This window comes from Chiroxiphia lanceolata, chromosome 3 (genome assembly GCF_009829145.1).
Source record: "Chiroxiphia lanceolata isolate bChiLan1 chromosome 3, bChiLan1.pri, whole genome shotgun sequence".
Classification (NCBI taxonomy): Eukaryota; Metazoa; Chordata; class Aves; order Passeriformes; family Pipridae; genus Chiroxiphia; species Chiroxiphia lanceolata.
In genome coordinates, this window is record NC_045639.1 from 115,832,170 (window position 1) to 115,850,194 (window position 18,025).

The 18,025-nt window shown below is 53.4% G+C and overlaps 1 protein-coding gene across 3 annotated transcripts in view; it reads left to right on the plus strand.

The window, feature by feature from the left end:
• The window catches only part of NCOA1 (nuclear receptor coactivator 1), a 107,143-nt gene that overhangs the window by 22,028 nt on the left and 67,090 nt on the right, over positions 1 to 18,025 (plus strand). The window contains exons 1-2 of one of the 3 annotated variants that reach the window (XM_032683126.1): positions 11,770 to 11,864; positions 14,005 to 14,169. The gene's annotated coding sequence lies outside the window, so the exon portion shown is untranslated. Of the gene's footprint in view, positions 1 to 11,769; positions 11,865 to 14,004; positions 14,170 to 18,025 lie in introns of those variants that run through there. The other 2 variants (XM_032683124.1, XM_032683125.1) reach the window with 2 other exon arrangements.

An 18,025-nucleotide genomic window follows, 5' to 3' on the forward strand; every position in this document is an offset into this window, starting at 1 on the left:
AAACCTCCCCAAACCTTTTTTTCCCCCACCCCTTCCCGTGGCCGTTCCCGGAATTCCGGCGCTTCCCCGGGATGATCTGAGTCCCAACCCCGGGGCAGGTTTTGCAATTCCCGAGGGTCAGGAATGCTCCTTATCCGTCCCCCCCCCCTTGGCTCAGATGCAAATTCCATCGATTTAAACCGATTTAGATTAAAAAAAAACCCATTTTTGGGTCCGTCCAAAACGGATCCGTGGGCTCTTCCCGACGTTCCTGGGGCGCGGCAGGACCTGGAAAATGCGGGGACAATTCTATTTTTGGCTCGAAATTCCCTTTGCTCTGCTTTTCCAGCTTTTTTTTTTTTTGCGGAGGGGGGAAGAAATTCCCCGTGTCCTATAAAAATACGGAAGGGTGGGAATCTCTTCCACGGCTCCGTCGGCAATTCCAGCCTTCCCCAGTTTGCCTTTTCCGTCAAAGGAGCTGGTTTTCCACTGGGATCAACCCTCGCCCGTCCGCTTCGGAATTTTGGAGGCTTTGCTAATTGTTGAAAACGGGAAAATCGAAATTTTCCGTGGGAATTGTGGGGAATTCCCACCTCCCCTTTTTCCCGGCTTTCCCTCTTGTTTTGCATCCTTTGATCCGGTTTTTATGGGAGCTTCTGGCTCGGTGTTGATGGTGAGAGTCCTGTTGGATCAAACCAGGTGTGCTTGATAAAAAAAATAATGGGATTTGGGGCGAAAAAAAAAGGAATTTTGGGAGCGGCGGGAAGGCCAGGATTCCGGGAAGGTTGGTTTTCCCGTTGGAATAATTCCCTGGAGATGCTGGTGGTGGTGTCAGCCGGGAGACATTTGGTGTCCTCTGCCTGTCACCCCCGAATCCTGCCAGGATCATAAATTCCCCGGGAAGATCCTTGGAATTCCGGAGGAGAACTTCGGGAGGAGAGAACATTCCCAGCGGGAAAACCTTCCCCATTCCCTCTAAAAGGGGGGGTGTCAAATCCCATCCTTGGACAGCAGGAGGATGGAGCTGCTCCTTCCCACTGGGATAAGGAATCCATGGCCAGCATTCCCAAATGTTGCGTCATCCGGTGGTTTGGGACCATTAGAGCCCCAAGAAAGGCCGGAAAACTTATTTCACCTGGAAAAAAGCTCCGGGAGGGAGGTCGGAAAAAAAGGGAAAACGGCTGCGATTCCAACAGGGAACGGGATGGATTTATTTGGGTTTGGATCAGGGTAAAAAGTGGGAATGTGCCGAAGCTCAACTGGGATTTATCTGGAGGGAGCTGGGAAAGGGCGGCTCAGAGCCCCGGATTCCATCGCTGCCCATGGAATCTTTTTGGTGGAGGTGGGAGATTGGGAAGGGATTCCTGGCTGGGAGGGTGGGGAGGGGCTGGACTGGAATTCCCAGAGAAGCTGTGGCTGCCCCTGGATCCCTGGGAGTGTCCAAGGAAAGGTTGGAGCCACCCGGGATAGCGGGAGGTGTCCCTGAACATGGAATGGGATGAGATTTAAAGTCCCTTCCCACCCAAACCATCCCAGGATTCCATGATAAAGGACACTCAGAATCCATTCAGAGGGATTTTTATGGAATGTGGGGATGGAAAAGGCGGGAAAGGGGAAGGGAGACCCTGCCCTGAGCGCCGAGATTCCCAGGGAACCCCCTTGTTCCCGGAACTCCTTCCCAGGGAGGAGTTGGGCTGGGGATGGATCCAATGGCAGCTCTGGCTCCAGGCTGGGAGAGCTGGGAATGGCCCGGCTGGAGAAGGGAAGGATCCAGGGAGAACTTGGAGCACATTCCAGAGCCTGAAGGGGCTCCAGGAGAGCGGGAGAGGGATTTGGGATCAGGACCTGGAATGACAGGAGCCAGGGAATGGATCCCAGTGGGAAAGGGGAGATTTGGGTGGGAGATGGGAAAGGGATTCCTGGCTGGGAGGGTGGGGAGGGGCTGGGCTGGAATTCCCAGAGAAGCTGTGGCTGCCCCTGGATCCCTGGGAGTGTCCAAGGCCAGGGTTGGATTCCCTTGGAGCAACCTGGGATAGTGGAAGGTGGGAAAACCAAGCAGGGAAAGTTGAGAATGTTAAAAGCCTTTATCGGGTTTTGGGCAGGAAGGAATTTCATGGGAATTTCGGACCGTTTTGACTATTTGCAGGATTTTGTGGATCTGGGAGAAAGCAGATCAGCTGGAACTGAGGAGCCTTCAGAAATCTTTCCTTCTAAGCTTAGGATCAGTGCCGGGACCCCCGGGAACGGCCGGAGTTGCTCCAGGGGAGGTTTTGGGATGGGATCTCGGGGAAGAAAATTCTTCCTGCGGAGGGTGGGGGGAACGGTCCCCGTTGGAATGGTCGCTTCCCAAGGCTGCCGGAACTCCGGGAGCGTTCGGACAACGGGGCCGGGATGGGATCGGTTGGGGTGTCCTGGGGACGATCCGCGTGGCGTTCCGTGATTCCGTCCCCCCCCCCCCGAAAAAACCTCCCGATTTCCAGCCGATGTTTCCCGTCCTGGAAGAGAAAACCGGGAGATTTCATTCCCCACATCCCGCTTCCCTCCACGTGCCGGGGCCGGAGCGGCTCCGACCCCTCCGAGTAACCCAGATTTTTTCCAGCTGGGATGTGCCGAGCGCACGGAAAGGGCGGATCCGTTGCCTTTTGCTCCCGGAGTAAAGATGAGCCGGGAAAACAAGCCAGGGAAGGGTTTTTTTGGGAATAAAAGGGAAAGAGGGATAGGAAGCCGGTGACGGGAATGAATTCCGATGGCGTGAATTCCTTTGATTGCCGCTTCAAGCAGCGCCTCCTTCGGCTGACTCAGCATTCCCTGGAAATCCAGCTGGAGACTGGGGTGGGAAAAATCTCCGGGAAGCGAGTCGGCCGTGGAGGGGGAGGGGGGGTGTATCCCAAAAATCCCGCGATTCCCGAGCGGCACAGAGGCTGCTCCCGGCAGGAGGTGCCGGGGGCGATCCCGGGATTATCCCGGTTCCACGGAAAACATCCCGGGGTTGGAATTTTCCGGGGGGGGTTTAACGGGATCGGTTCCATCTCCGGGCTTTTCCCGCTGCCCAAATCCCAAATCCCAGCTCTGTGAAAATTCCTGCCGGGAATTTTTTTTCTTCCCTTGAAAAATTCCCCGCTGATGTCGTCCCCAGTGGGTTTTTTCCAGTGCCGTGTTTGCTGCTGATAAAATGATAAGGATTTATAAATTGTATAATATTATATTATATTACGGTATGTTATAATATGATATTATAATATAATATTATATATTATAATATATTATAATATATATATTTATTATAATATATATATTTATAATCTATACTTTATAATCTATGCTCTATAATCTAACCTATAATCTATAATCTATAATCTATAATCTATAATCTATAATAATATAGTGTATATAATATATAGCAATATAGTATTATTATATTATGTCATTGAAGTATATTAGTATATTATATATATTATAATATTTTATTATATTAAGTATTATATTACTATATTATTCTACATAGTTTGTATCAGAATAAAATCTTGTAATAGTGCATATTTATTCTATATAATAAATATTGATTATAAATAATATATAAATTATATATAATATATATATTATATATAGTATATATAATTTATATATAAAAATTATATATAAAATATATGTATAATATGGTATTATATAGTATTATTATATTATATAATTGCACTATATTACATATAGGGACAGGAGGAGAGGGAACGACCTCCAGCTGGGCCAGGGGAGGCTCAGGTGGGATATTGGGAACAATTCCCACATGGAAAGGGCTGTCAGGCACTGGAATGAACTTCCCAGGGCAGGGCTGGAGTCGCCATTCCCGGAGGGATTTCAGACCCCTGTGGATGTGGCTCTTGGGGACACAGGTCAGGGGTGACCTTGGCAGTGCTGGGAATGGTTGGATTCCATGATCTCCAAGGGTTTTTCCAACCTGAAGCATCCCTAAGGACTCTGTGCCATCCCGGCACTGGCCCAGCTCTCCACAATTCCCTTGGAATGAAGTTTCAGGAGGAATTGGGGGTCCCCAATTCCCAGGGACCGAGGGACAGGAGGAGAGGGAACGGCCTCCAGCTGGACCAGGGGAGGCTCAGGTGGGATATTGGGAAGGATTCCCACATGGAAAGGGCTGTCAGGCACTGGAAGTGATGGAATCCCCATTCCAGGAGGGATTTCAAATCCCTGTGGATGTGGCCCTTGGGGACACGGGTCAGGGGTGGCCTTGGCAGCGCTGGGAATCGTTGGATTCCGTGATCCCGGAGTTCTTTTCCAACCTTTAACGGCTCTAAACACGCGGGGAGTTTTCCTCCGCCATTCCCACAATCCATAGTTTGCAGGACAACTCCTTGTGCCGGGAATGCCGGGTGGGCTCTGGAAGAGCAGGAACCCCGGGGACGTCGTAATTCCCAAGCCTGGATGCTCCGGAGCTGCATCCCTGGGGATGCTCCCGCCTCCACCCGCCCCGTGCCGCGCCGCTTCCGGAGCTTTTCCATCCCTGTTTTCAGCACATTCCTGGCGCCTTTCCCTCATTTCGGGCTCTCTCCGACCTCGTCGTCGGATGAGCTTCTCCTTCCTTCCTTCCTTCCGGAATGGGAATCTCGTGTTTCCCAGGAGTTTGGTGTTTGTGTGGGGAGGACTCCCGCGGTTTTCCAAGCTCCCGGAAGAAGTTTCTCCTCTTGGGGTTTTTCCGGGATTCCTGGATGAGTGGAAAGGAACCTTTTTCCACTTCCGGGAGAGCGACTCCGTTAAAAGCGGCTCCGCCTCCGTCAGATCCCGACAAAAATGCCGGGATTGAACCACGGGAATAACAGGAGCAGAAAATCCCCTGCTTCCAAACAGGGAAAAGGCCTTTTTTCCGGAGCTTTTCCAGCTTCTCTCCATCCAGGCCTGGCCGCTCCGCTCCGGATCGGGAAGCGATTCGGAATCCCTGTATCCTGGTGTCTTGAGGGATCCCAGCCTCGGGAATGGGGTTTGGAGCCTGGTTACCTGAGCCTGGGCAAGGAATGAGGTTGAGGGCGTGTTTGTTGTTGGGAATTCTATCCCAGAGGAGGGAGGAATGTTTTGGGAAGCGCGCGGAGCCACGGCGTTGTTTTCCTTAGGGATCGCGCGCGGTCCCCGCGTCATTGCCAAAAGATCCGGATGACCTCATTTACGGCACTCTGGGGTGTCTCCATCCCTTATTCCTCATGGATCGAGCTGGGAATCCCTCGGGAAGAGCGTGCCACTGGGAATAACCCCCTGAACCCGACGTTCCAGAGGGATGTGCTCATCCCAGGAACCAAGAAAACGGGGCGGGATGAGGGAAGGATGGGAAGAGAGATATTTCCTTTCCCTTCCCTTCCCTTCCATTCCCTTCCCGTCCCTTCCCTTCCCAAACCTTCCCAAACCTTCCCAAACCTTCCCTTCCCAAACCTTCCCAAACCTTCCCAAACCTTCCCAAACCTTCCCAAACCTTCCCTTCCCACACCTTCCCAAACCTTCCCAAACCTTCCCTTCCCAAACCTTACCTTCCCAAACCTTCCCAAACCTTCCCTAACCTTCCCTTCCCAAACCTTCCCAAACCTTCCCAAACCTTCCCTTCCCAAACCTTCTCAAACCTTCCCTTCCCAAACCTTCCCTTCCCAAACCTTCCCAAACCTTCCCTTCCCTTCCCAAACCTTCCCTTCCCAAACCTTCCCTTCCCTTCCCTCTGCCAGAGACCGGGCGACACAGAATCCGGGTATTTTTTTAGGGATGCCGGGAGAGGCTCGACTTGTTCCAAAGTCGCTTCGTTCCTTCATTTCTCCCACCAGCTTCTCTCCCAAAAATACCCGGAACGCCGGGAACCCCGGAGCCGCCCGCCCTCCCTCTCCAAACCCCCTTTTTTTCCCAGCCGCCATTTGGAATTAATTCCCTGGGTTTTTATTTCCCCCCTCTTTGGTGCCAGGGGATTGTTCGGAGCGCCGCTGGTTCCAATTGTCTCCCCGGCTCGGCCCCCATTGTTTCCCGCCGGCCATTCCTTTTGGGAATGCTGTTGGTTTCCCCCCCCCCTCTGGAAAAGGGTTGGGTTCGCATCAGATCCCGGCGCCTCCGATCCTCCCGGAGCTCGTTCCCGGCTCGTCTTCCCAACAAAGTTCTGGAGTGGGTGCAGGGAGAGGACGGGACGTGGACTTTACCCCCCCCCGTTCCTTGGGATCCTTCCGGAGTCGCCTCCGGGAAAAAACTCGGAGCAAAGGGCTTCGTTCCCCCCAAAAAATTCCGATTTTAAAGGGCTTTTTTAAAGGAAAAAAAACCCAAAAAATCAGCTTTTTAGAGGGAAAAATCGGCTCCAAAACTCGTCGAGGGCGTTTTTGGTTTACTTTTTGTTTTTCTTTTTGATTTTAAGGGTTTGTTTCCTCGGTGTTGGAGATTTTTTTTTTTTAATGCTTTGTTTTCTTAATATTGAGGGGTTTTTTTTAAGGCTTTGTTGCCTCAACATTGGGGGTTTTTTAGTGCTTTATTTTCCTCAAAAAAGAATTTTTTTTAATGCTTTATTTTCTTAATTTTTTTTTTTTAATGCTTTATTTTCTCAATACTGGGTTTTTTTTAATACTTTATTTTCTCAATATTGGGGTTTTTTTATACTTTATTTTCTCAATATTGGGGTTTTTTTATACTTTATTTTCTCAATATTGGTTTTTTTTAATACTTTATTTTCTCAATATTGGGGTTTTTTTAATACTTTATTTTCTCAATATTGGGGTTTTTAATACTTGTTTTTCTCAATTTTTTTGAATACTTTATTTTCTCAATATTGGGGTTTTTTAATACTTTATTTTCTCAATATTGGGGGTTTTTTAATACTTTATTTTCTCAATATAGGTTTATTTTTAATACTTGATTTTCTCAATTTTTTTTTTTAATGCTTTATTTTCTCAATACTGGGGTTTTTTTAATGCTTTATTTTCTCAATATTGGTGCTTTTTTCCCCAATTTTTTTTTAATGCTTTGTTTTCTCAATATTGAGATTTTTTTAATGCTTTATTTTCTAAATATTGTGGTTTTTTTAATGCCTTATTTTCTCAATATCGGGATTTTTTATTTCTTGATTTTCTCAATATTGGTTTTTTTTTTAATGCTTTATTTTTTCAATATTGGGGTTTTTTTTTCCTCAATATTAGGGTTTTTTTCCTCCTTTATTTTCTCAATATTGGGGTGTTTTTAGTGCTTTATTTTCTCAATATTGGGGTGTTTTTAATTCTTTATTTTCTCAATAATGGGGGTTTTTTTTTTAATGCTTTATTTTCTCAGTACTGAGGCTGAGATTCTCCCGGATTTCTCTTTTCCCACCTAAATTCCCGACGATTTCCGTCCACGCCCTTGAGAATTCCATGTACGAGGAAACCCGCGGCAACTCCCGGGGAGAGGACATCCCGAAAAATTCGGGATACGTGCGGAAAATCCTCGTTTCCGCCTTCCCCCCCCTTTGCTCCCGTGGGATCTCCCCGTGGACACTCCCAGGGGGCGGCGATCCCGCTTTTCCCGGGCCGCAATTCCCGGGAACGACCTCGAAAAGCTTTCCCTGCGGCCGCGGAATCCTCCGGGAATTAAACCAGAGGAGAAATCCGGGATCATCCTCGTGCCCTTCTCCCCGCTCCGGAGCGTCTTCCCTCCTCCCTTCCGTCAGATCCGCCTTCCCACACCTCTTCCCGCGGGTTTCTTTTTTTTAGGGATGTGAAGTCTCCGAACGAGCTCCCGGAGCCGTTCGCGCGCTCGGAATGCCGAGGGGATTCCATCGGAAAACCTTCAGATTCCCGCGGAAAATTCCGACTTAAGCCCCCCCAAAAAAACCCCCTCGCTTAGGCCGGGCTTAATATTTGAGCTCGGCCTTAGAGAGCTCCGAGGCGGTTCCGGCCTCATCCGGCTTTTAGGTGGATTCTCCCGAGGGTGGGAATCGCTTCCAGGCCTCCCTGCCTTCCCCTCCTGCCGATTCCCAAAAAAAAAACTCCCATCCCGGCGCCGGATTTGTCGTGGGAACGGGGCCTTACCGGAGGGACAGGGAGGGAAGGAAGGGAAGGGAAAGGGGGAGAAAAAACCGGGATGAGGGAGCGCTGTGGGATTTGCTTTGCCCGCTTGGGCCGAGCGGGAGAAGCCGCTTCCGGGAATCTCCAAGGGAAGGGGGATTTTTGGCGTCCGCTGGGGATTTTTGGGGTGGTGGAATCTTGGAATGGTTTGGGTTGGAAAGGACCTTAAATCTCATCCCATTCCAACCCCGGCACCTCCCGCTATCCCAGGGGAATCCAACCTGGCCTTGGACACTCCCAGGGATCCAGGGGCAACCACAGCTTCTCTGGGAATTCCAGCCCAGCCCCTCCCCACCCTCCCAGCCAGGAATCCCTTCCCAATCTCCCCCCCAAATCTCCCCTTTCCCACTGGGATCCATTCCCTGGGTCCTGTCATTCCAGGCCCTGATCCCAAATCCCTCTCCCGCTCTCCTGGAGCCCCTTTAGGCTCTGGAATGTGCTCCAAGCTCTCCCTGGAGCTCAGTGTTTTCCTTTAATCCCTTGGAACTGCATCCCATAGGAATTGTCTCCTGGGAAACAGAATCCCAGCCTGGAGCCATCCCAACCAGAGTATCCTCCAGCTCCATCGGATCCCAAACTGGTTTACGTGGGAAGGGACCTTAAATCCCATCCCATTCCAACCCCGGCACTTCCCACTATCCCAGGGAATCCAACCTGGCCTTGGACACTCCCAGGGATCCAGGGGCAGCCACAGATTCTCTGGGAATTCCAGCCCGGCCCCTCCCCACCTTCCCGGCCAGGAATTCCTTCTCCGTATCCCATCTAACCCTACCCTGCAGCTCCCATTTTTAGGGAAAGGACCGTTAGGACTGGAAATTTCCGGCTTCAGGAATGCTGGATCCACAGGTTCGGATGAATGATGTCATTCCTGGCTCCGTACCAGAACTTTTGGAACCCTCCTGTTTCTGAAAAATATCATTTTCATGTAGTAATCCCTGGATTTGCATCCAAGTCAGGGGGCAGGGAGAGATGGAAGATCGGGAAGGAATTGTTGGCTGGGAGGGTGGGGAGGGGCTGGTCTGGAATTCCCAGAGAAGCTGTGGCTGCCCCTGGATCCCTGGGAGTGTCCAAGGAAAAGCTGGAGCCACCTGGGATAGCAGGAGGTGCCGGGGTTGGAATGGGATGAGCCTTAAAATCCCTTCCCACCCAAACCATCCTGGATTCCATGATGAAGGGCACTCAGGATCCATTCAGAGGGGTTTTTCTGGAATGTGGGGATGGAAAAGGCGGGAAAGGGGAAGGGAGACCCTGCCCTGAGCCCCGAGATTCCCAGGGAACCCCCTTGTTCCCTGAACTCCTTCCCAGGGAGGAGTTGGGCTGGGGATGGATCCAATGGCAGCTCTGGCTCCAGGCTGGGAGAGCTGGGAATGGCCAGGCTGGAGAAGGGAAGGATCCTGGGAGAGCTTGGAGCACATTCCAGAGCCTGAAGGGGCTCCAGGAGAGCGGGAGAGGGATTTGGGATCAGGGCCTGGAATGACAGGAGCCAGGGAATGGATCCCAGTGGGAAAGGGGAGATCTGGGGGGGAGATTGGGAAGGGATTCCTGGCTGGGAGGGTGGGGAGGGGCTGGTCTGGAATTCCCAGAGAAGCTGTGGCTGCCCCTGGATCCCTGGGAGTGTCCAAGGCCGGGTTGGATTCCCTTGGAGCCACCTGGGATAGCGGGAGGTGCCAGAGTTGGAACTGGGTTGATCCTTAAGTTCCCTTCCCACCCAAACCATCCCATGGTTGTGTTTCCTTCCCGGAGGTGCCGAGGTGGAGAAATCCCGTTAATTAACGAATGAATTAATTAAAAGGCACTTCATCCGTGCGACTTCCCGGGAAGCTGCTGTAATTTCAGGGAATTGTTCCATGGCTGACATTCCAGCTCCACCATTTCCCAACAATCTGGTGGAGCTTTGCCTGAGCAAGCAGGAACTCCGGGAAAAGGAGCCGTCCAGCGCCGGCTCTTTCCGCGTCACATCCGTGGATTCCGTGGAGCAAACCGCCCGGAACTCGGATGTTTTCGTCCCAATATCCCAGCTTTTCCAGCTGGGATCGTTCCTCGGCTCCGTTCCCGCCGGCAGCGGCAGGGCCGAAACGGCGGATCCGGAGGGAGGGTGGGGCTGGATGGAACTGGGATGGGGCTGATCCAGAGGCTGATCCAGAGGTGTTCCCATCCCTGTCCCTCCTCAGCAGCGGCTGCTCTGAGGCTCGTCCGGCTCCTTCCATGTCCCGTGGATCCCGTGGAAATCCAACGGGAACAGGAGCTTGGAATTTTTTGGCGCGGGAGGCCGAGGGCAGCCTGGCTTTGGCCGACGTTATCCCGGTGATCCCGAGCCACATTCCTGCCGGCGGGATGGCTTGGAAAGTCGCTTTCCTTTCCTTTTTTAGGAAGTGCTTCCCTTGGGATTGGGATTGGGATCCCTCAGGCATTTGGAGGGGATAAGTGGGGGCTGCAAATCCCAGGGGGGTGGAACTCATGTCCTGTCTCTTCCTTCCATCCCAACACACCCGCAGTTCCCACTGGGATGGAGTGGGAGCTTGGGAAGGAATTGTTTGGCCACTCTGCGTTCAAGCTGCTGAGAATATTTTAATGCCCAGGAAAGAAACGACAGGACACGTGGAATGGTTTGGGTGGGAAGGGAGTTTAAAGCTCATCCCGTTCCAACCCCGGCACCTCCCGCTGTCCCAGGGAATCCAACCCGGCCTTGGACACTCCCAGGGATCCAGGGGCAGCCACAGCTTCTCTGGGAATTCCAGCCCAGCCCCTCCCCACCCTCCCAGCCAGGAATCCCTTCCCAATCTCCCACCCCAATCTCCCCTTTCCCACTGGGATCCATTCCCTGGGGCCTGGCATTCCAGGCCCTGATCCCAAATCCCTCTCCAGCTCTCCTGGAGCCCCTTCAGGCTCTGGAATGTTCTCCAAGCTCTCCCGGGATCCTTCCCTTCTCCAGCCTGGCCATTCCCAGCTCTCCCAGCCTGGAGCCAGAGCTGCCATTGGATCCATCCCCAGCCCAACTCCTCCCTGGGAAGGAGTTCAGGGAACAAGGGGGTTCCCTGGGAATCTCGGGGCTCAGGGCAGGGTCTCCCTTCCCCTTTCCCACCTTTTCCATCCCCACATTCCATAAAAATCCCTCTGAATGGATCCTGAGTGTCCTTTATCCTGGAATCCTGGGATGGTTTGGGTGGGAAGGGATTTTAAATCCCATCCCATTCCATGTTCAGGGACACCTCCCGCTATCCCAGGGAATCCAGCCTTTCCTTGGACACTCCCAGGGATCCAGGGGCAGCCACAGCTTCTCTGGGAATTCCAGCCCAGCCCCTCCCCACCCTCCCAACATTCCGAATCCCTTCCCAATCCCCAGCTCAGAGTGCTTTTTCCCCCCGGAGCGATTCCGAGCCGAAAAGCTCAGAATCTGGGCAGCCCCACAGATCCTTCTCCTCTTCCCGGGAAAACGCCGACGCCGCAGCTCCCACAGGGATTATCCCTGCCAACCCCCCCCCCCCGGCTTTTCTTTCCCAACCCCTGGAAAAATCCGTTGGGTCCAGGGGGAATCCGGGAGGGCGAGAAAACAACTTTCTGGGAGCCTTTAATTCCCTCCCCAAAAAAAAAAATCCACATTTTTATGTTTTACACGAATCTAATTCCCGGATGATTCCCATAAACCTTTCAAATATGGGATTGAGCTTTAGGTCAGGCTTAATCCGGGATCTTCCTGCTCGGGAAAACGGTGTTTTCCGGTGGGAAAGGTGGGAGAAACCCACTGAAATCCACTGAAACTCTTCTGAACGGCTTTGGAAAAATCAGTTCCTCCTTCCCGTGCCATCCATGGAAACTGTCCCGGAGGTAACCATGGAAATGGGATATTTAAAGCTCGGCTCCGAAGGGGCTTTTTTTAACCCCAGCTCCCGGTGCTTCTTCGCTTCCCGATGTTTGGGGAGTTCGGGATCGAAACCGCCGGGAAAAACGAGCTGCCGGGCGCCGGGTTGGGTGGGATTCCAGGGGTTTGGGATTCCGGGGATTTTGGAGTCCCTGTCTTGCCGTCGAGGAAAGGCTGTTCCGTGTCCGGGTGTGTTTTGGGAATGCCGAGCCTTGGGGGGGGGGGGGGGAGGGGTGATCCCACCGCATTCCAAGAGCTCGGAAAACCCGGCGTGGCTTGGAAGTCTCATCTGTTAAAACCTGGGAATGCTGGGATTCCCGGGAGGCGTCAAACCCGGCCTGGCTTAAGCTCTGGTTCCGCCTTAAACCGCCGGGATTTGTGGGATTTATAGGATTTGTTTTTCCTAAAAAAAAACCCCCAACATTTCCTCCGGCTGCAGGAGCAGGAGCCAACCTCTGGATTCTCCAGCTCTTGGGAATTCTGGCTCCTCCTTTCCCAACCCTGGGAGACTCTTCCGGAGTCACTTGGGCGGGAGACGCCGGAGCTTTCCAAGGTCTCAAATCCCATGGATCTCCTGGGAAGGTTTCTCCATCCCTAATTCCCATCCTCCCCCTGCAGAGTGCAGAGTGGGGGGAGGTTTTCCCAGATTCCCAAATTTCCCTTCTCCCTGCTGCTGGATTCGTGTGTTTTCCATCTCCTTGAGGTGTTTTCCCGCTGGAATCAGGGATAATTTGGGGAGGGCAGGGATGCGTTTCCTTCCTTGGGATGGGAACGGGAAAACACGGTTGGAAAATCCCCTTATTTATCTCGGGACGGGGCTGGAATGGGGAGGCGGAGCCGATGGATCCGGGGACCTTTTGGGATAATATTCCACCTGGGATAGCGGAACGTGCCGGGGTCGGAGCGGGATGAGCTCCGAGGTCGCTTCCAACCGAACCATCCCGTGATTCCCAGAGAAAACGGAGGAGTGGGTGGGATTTTTCTGCTGGATTTGCAACGTTCCCTCCCCTCTGGATGCACTCCAACCGGAACAATCCGGGAATGAATTTTAGTGGGATGCTTTTTAGCTGAGGTCCGTGCTTTCCTCCCTACTCCCCCCTTCCAAGTTGCCTGAACGGAGCGGGATCGGGATGAGGAGGATTCCAGGGCTCCGTGGGGGAATTTCTGGGAGGAGTTCAGGGCTCCTGGAGAGCTCCGGGGGCTCCTCCCGAATATCCCGGTTCTCCCTGTGGTGATCCCGCTGCTCTGGGACACGGATATGGGACGAAGGGAATGGCTTTTTGCTGACAGGGAGAGATGGGAGATTGGGAAGGGATTCCTGGCTGGGAGGGTGGGGAAGGGCTGGGCTGGAATTCCCAGAGAAGCTGTGGCTGCCCCTGGATCCCTGGGAGTGTCCAAGGCCGGGTTGGATTCCCTGGGATAGTGGGAGGTGTTGGGGTTGGAACAGGATGAGCTTTAAATCCCTTCCCACCCAAACCGTTCTGGGATAGAAGACACTCAGGATCCATTCAGAGGGACTTTTATGGAATGTGGGGATGGAAAAGGCAGGAAAGGGGAAGGGAGACCCTGCCCTGAGCCCCGAGATTCCCAGGGAACCCCCTTGTTCCCCGAACTCCTTCCCAGGGAGGAGTTGGGCTGGGGATGGATCCAATGGCAGCTCTGGCTCCAGGCTGGGAGAGCTGGGAATGGCCAGGCTGGAGAAGGGAAGGATCCCGGGAGAGCTTGGAGAACATTCCAGAGCCTGAAGGGGCTCCAGGAGAGCGGGAGAGGGATTTGGGATCAGGGCCTGGAATGACAGGTCCCGGGGAATGGATCCCAGTGGGAAAGGGGAGATTTGGGGGGGAGATTGGGAAGGGATTCCTGTCTGGGAGGGTGGGGAGGGGCTGGACTGGAATTCCCAGAGAAGCTGTGGCTGCCCCTGGATCCCTGGGAGTGTCCAAGGCCAGGTTGGATTCCCTTGGAGCAACCTGGGATAGCGGGAGGTGTCGGGGTTCGAACGGGATGAGCTTCCAATTCCCTTCCCGCCCAAACCACCCTGAGATTCCATGGATAACGACCCCGGGAGAGGGATGACACCCGAATCCAACAACCCCTTCTCCTCTCCAGGTCTCCGCGGTCGGAGCCGGCCCCGTCTCCGCAGTGTCCATGTGAAGATCCCACGGAAGGGCCGATGCTTCCCGAGACTTTAGGAATTCCCTCTCCTTCGCTAATTCCATGAACTGAAGAGTCCGGTTTTTCCCATGAACCATCTCTCCCCTCTGGAAAACACAGGTAAGGCCGGCCCCTCGCTCCTTCTTTTCCAAGGAAAACCTTGGAATGCGGCTCTGTCGGGAACCTCCTCGCGCGGAATTAAATCCCCGAGTGCGAAATTCCTTGGGTTTCTCCGCCCTTGGGATCGTTTTCCCGCTGTCCCGGGGTCGGTTCGGAGCAACGGGAGTCGTTTGGAAAGCTCGGGAAGTGGAATTATCCACAGGTGTTTTCCAATAGGGAAGCGCGGGATGCCAGGGTTTCGTGCCTGGGAACGGCATTCCCGGTGTTCCGGCATTCCCGGCGTTCCTTGTGCCGGGAGCGGGGAATTTTTTAAGGAGTCCCAAGCTGGAGAAATGGAGTTCGTGCCGAGGGCGGCTCGTGGAGCGGGAATTGTGTCCTCGGCATTCCTGGAGCCGAGGGCGGAACGACGGGAACGCTCCGGGGGTTTTCCCGCCGAGATCTCAGGGATAAAGTTGTGGCAAAAACGTTGGGATGCTGGAATTATCGCCCACCTTTGGAAAGGGGGCAAAAGAATCCATAAAGTAGCAGCCGGATGCCGCAGCTCCCGTGGGATTCGCTCCCTCCATCCGGGAATTCTCGGCGCAGGAGAGGGGAGGGTCTGTATCCCTTGGAATTCCCGTGGAAAAGCAGCTCCCGAGGAAAACTTGCACCTCCAGCTGCTTCTGTGGGATTCCTGTTGGTGGCATCCCGAATTTCCTGTTGGGTTGTATCCCAGATTCCCTATTGGTTGTATCCCAAATTCCCTGTCGGTGTTGGAAAGAGCTTTGGTGTCGGAGCTGGATGGAAAAGCGGGATATTTCCTTCTGGAAACGGATTCCCTCTGGATCGAGGGTGGCTTTGCTCCTGTTCTCCACCATCCCGTCGTTCCTGGTGGGATGACTGATCCCAGGAAGATCCCGGGGATGGATCGGGATCGGGAGGTTTGGCCGCGTGGTTCCCGTCCTGGAATTGCTGCTTCCCGGGAACGCTGGGATGGGTCTGGGGGGCTTGGAATGTCGGTGTCCTCATTCCGGATGGATTGGTTTGGGGGATAACGGTGTGTCCAAGACCCGGAGCCGTCCCTGTTTTCCCTGATCCCTCTGGATACCCCGGGCTTCCCTGCGGATTTGGGATAACGCTCCCCCCGCCTTGGGGACGAACCGCGGTGGGATTCAGGGATTGCTCCTAAAACCTGGGAATAATTCCATGTCCGCGCCGCTCTGTGACATTCCAAGCGTTTTCTGGGAGTCTCCCAGTTGGGGGGGAAGCCGGGAAGCCCCTGCTTTTCCCGGGAAAAGCACGGCTGGGCTCAGGATTTTCCCCTTTTTCCCTCGGCTCCTCATTTTGTGGGAAGCGGTGAATCCCCGTCCCACATATCCAGGAAATCTTTGGCTCCCGGGACTTGGAATAATCTGGATTTTCCCCTTTGATCCGCCCGGATCCAGCGCCCTCAGGGGGTCGTTGATGGGTTCTCCCTGCTTCCCACTTCCCGTTTTCCAGGTAGGGATGATCCCTGCCCATCCCGGGAACTCCCAGCCTGAGGGGGCTCGGGCCGGATTTTCCCTTAGACTTGGCTTCCCATGGTTTTTCTCCCTCATTTTCTCTGTTCCCACTGTTTTTCCAAGGAAATCGGCGCAAATCCCAGCGCCCGGCGTGGTTTTTCCGTGGACATTCCTGACGCCAAGGAAAGGGTGAAATCCCTGGCTCTGGAATTAGGTGTTGCTACAGGGGAAGGAGGGCGAGCTCCACGTTAATTTTCGGGATGAGGTGTCCTGGTTTTCCCCTCCTTTGGGAGCTTTTCCATGGGATAATCCGGTGGGATCCCTCCCTCCATCCCGCCCGGCACCTCCCAGCTTTTCCTTGGTTTTCTTTCCTCATTAAATCCCTTCTTTCCTGTGGCAAATGGATTTTTCTGGCTCGGCCTGATCCAGGCCCGCTGTCGGAATTCCCACCCCCTTCATCCTTGGGGAAAACATGGAAGCGGGATTGTGGATTCCCTTGCTTCCTGCTGATCCCGAGCTCCCTCTTTTGTTCCTTAAGGATCACATTCCTACTGATTTAAAGGGATTCTGTGCTCTCTCCAGTGCTGCAACGCCGGGAATGGGATCTCCTTTTCCCGGGAATTGCTGGCGGGGTGGGAAGGGCTCGGATGACGGGCTTGGCCCTCATGGAATTCCGGGCCATCCGTTCTTCCCTCTTTTTTTGTTGGTTTGAGAGGGGGGGGTTGGCTCAAGCCCAACTCCTCCCTGGGAAGGAGTTCCGGGAACAAGGGGGTTCCCTGGGAATCTCGGCACTCAGGGCAGGGTCTCCCTTCCCCTTTCCCGCCTTTTCCATCCCTGACTTCCATAAAAATCCCTCTGACAGGATTCTGAGTGTCCTTCATCATGGAATCCAGGAATGGTTTGGGTGGGAAGGGATTTTAAGGCTCATCCCATTCCATGTTCAAGGACACCTCCCACTATCCCAGGTGGCTCCAACCTTTCCTTGGACACTCCCAGGGATCCAGGGGCAGCCACAGCTTCTCCGGGAATTCCAGCCCAGCCCCTCCCCCCCCTCCCAGCCAGGAATCCCTTCCCAATCTCCCCCCCAAATCTCCCCTTTCCCACTGGGATCCATTCCCTGGGTCCTGTCCCTCCAGGCCCAAAACTCCTCCCAGGGATATTCCCTCCAGCTCCATTCCCATTTGGGAAGGCGCTGCTTTCCCGGGATCATCCCCTGGCGTGGTTTCGACCCCCTTTATTAACACCCCAATTAGCAAATTAACTCCTTTATTAATTGTCCAACCCCTCGCTCCCATGGGCGGCGACACCTTCGGATGTTGATTCCGCTGGAAAACTGTTGGATTTATTCCATAATTTCAGTCTTTTCCCGGATAAACTCTTCGGTTGGGACGCAACGATCCATGATCCGGCGGAGCATTCCCGGGGTTATTCCCTACGGACACACCCTCGGCTGACTCCGCGTTCCAGGGGGGGTTCTTGGCACCGAATAAAGTTGGAATTTCCCAACGACCGAAAATATCCCGGGATCGGGGTGGACTTTGGACGCTTCCAAAGGCTGCGCCGCGCCGGGATTGCGGAAGAGCCTTGCCTGACTCATCCCCGGATCCCGGTGTCGCAACGCCTGGCTCGGGTTTTTCCAAGGTCTCCCGGGCTATTTTTAGCAGCTGGAAGAGGGAAGGGGGCACTGGGAGAAGGACTTGGAGCACGGGGAAGTTCAACCGACTTCCAAGGAATCCGTCGTCCCTTTCTCCTCCCCCGGCGATCCCGGGGAAGCTCATCCCGGTTTTAGTCTCCTGCTCCTGCTCCCTTCTCCTCAAAAATTCCAAAGGTTTCGATGCTCAGCATGGTTTCAGGATCCTTGGATGTTTAGAAAGTTCAACCCTTCCCAAAGCTACTCCTGCCACTGGATTCCCAGGAATGTGCTGTTGGAATGTCTTGGTGCATTTTGCTTTTATTCCCGGTTGTTTGGAACCAGTTTTAGCCTGGAATTGCCATGGGAATGTTGGATGTGGTGCTGAACGTGGTGGGTTTGGGATCCTTGGATGTGTTCGAGGCTCAACCCTTCCCAAAGCTGCTCCTGCCACTGGATTCCCGGGAATGTGCTGTTGGAATGTCTTGGTGCTATTTTGCTTTTGTTCCCGGTTGTTTAGAACCGGTTTTAGCCTGGAATTGCCATGGGAATGTTGGATGTGGTGCTGAACGTGGTGGGGTTGGGATCCTTGGATGTGTAGGAAGTTCAGCCCTTCCCAAAAATCCTCCTGCCATTGGATTCCTGGGAATGTGCTGTTGGAATGTCTTGGTGCATTTTCCTTTTGTTCCCGGTTGTTTAGAGCTGGTTTTAGCCTGGAATTGCCATGGGAATGTTGGATGTGGTG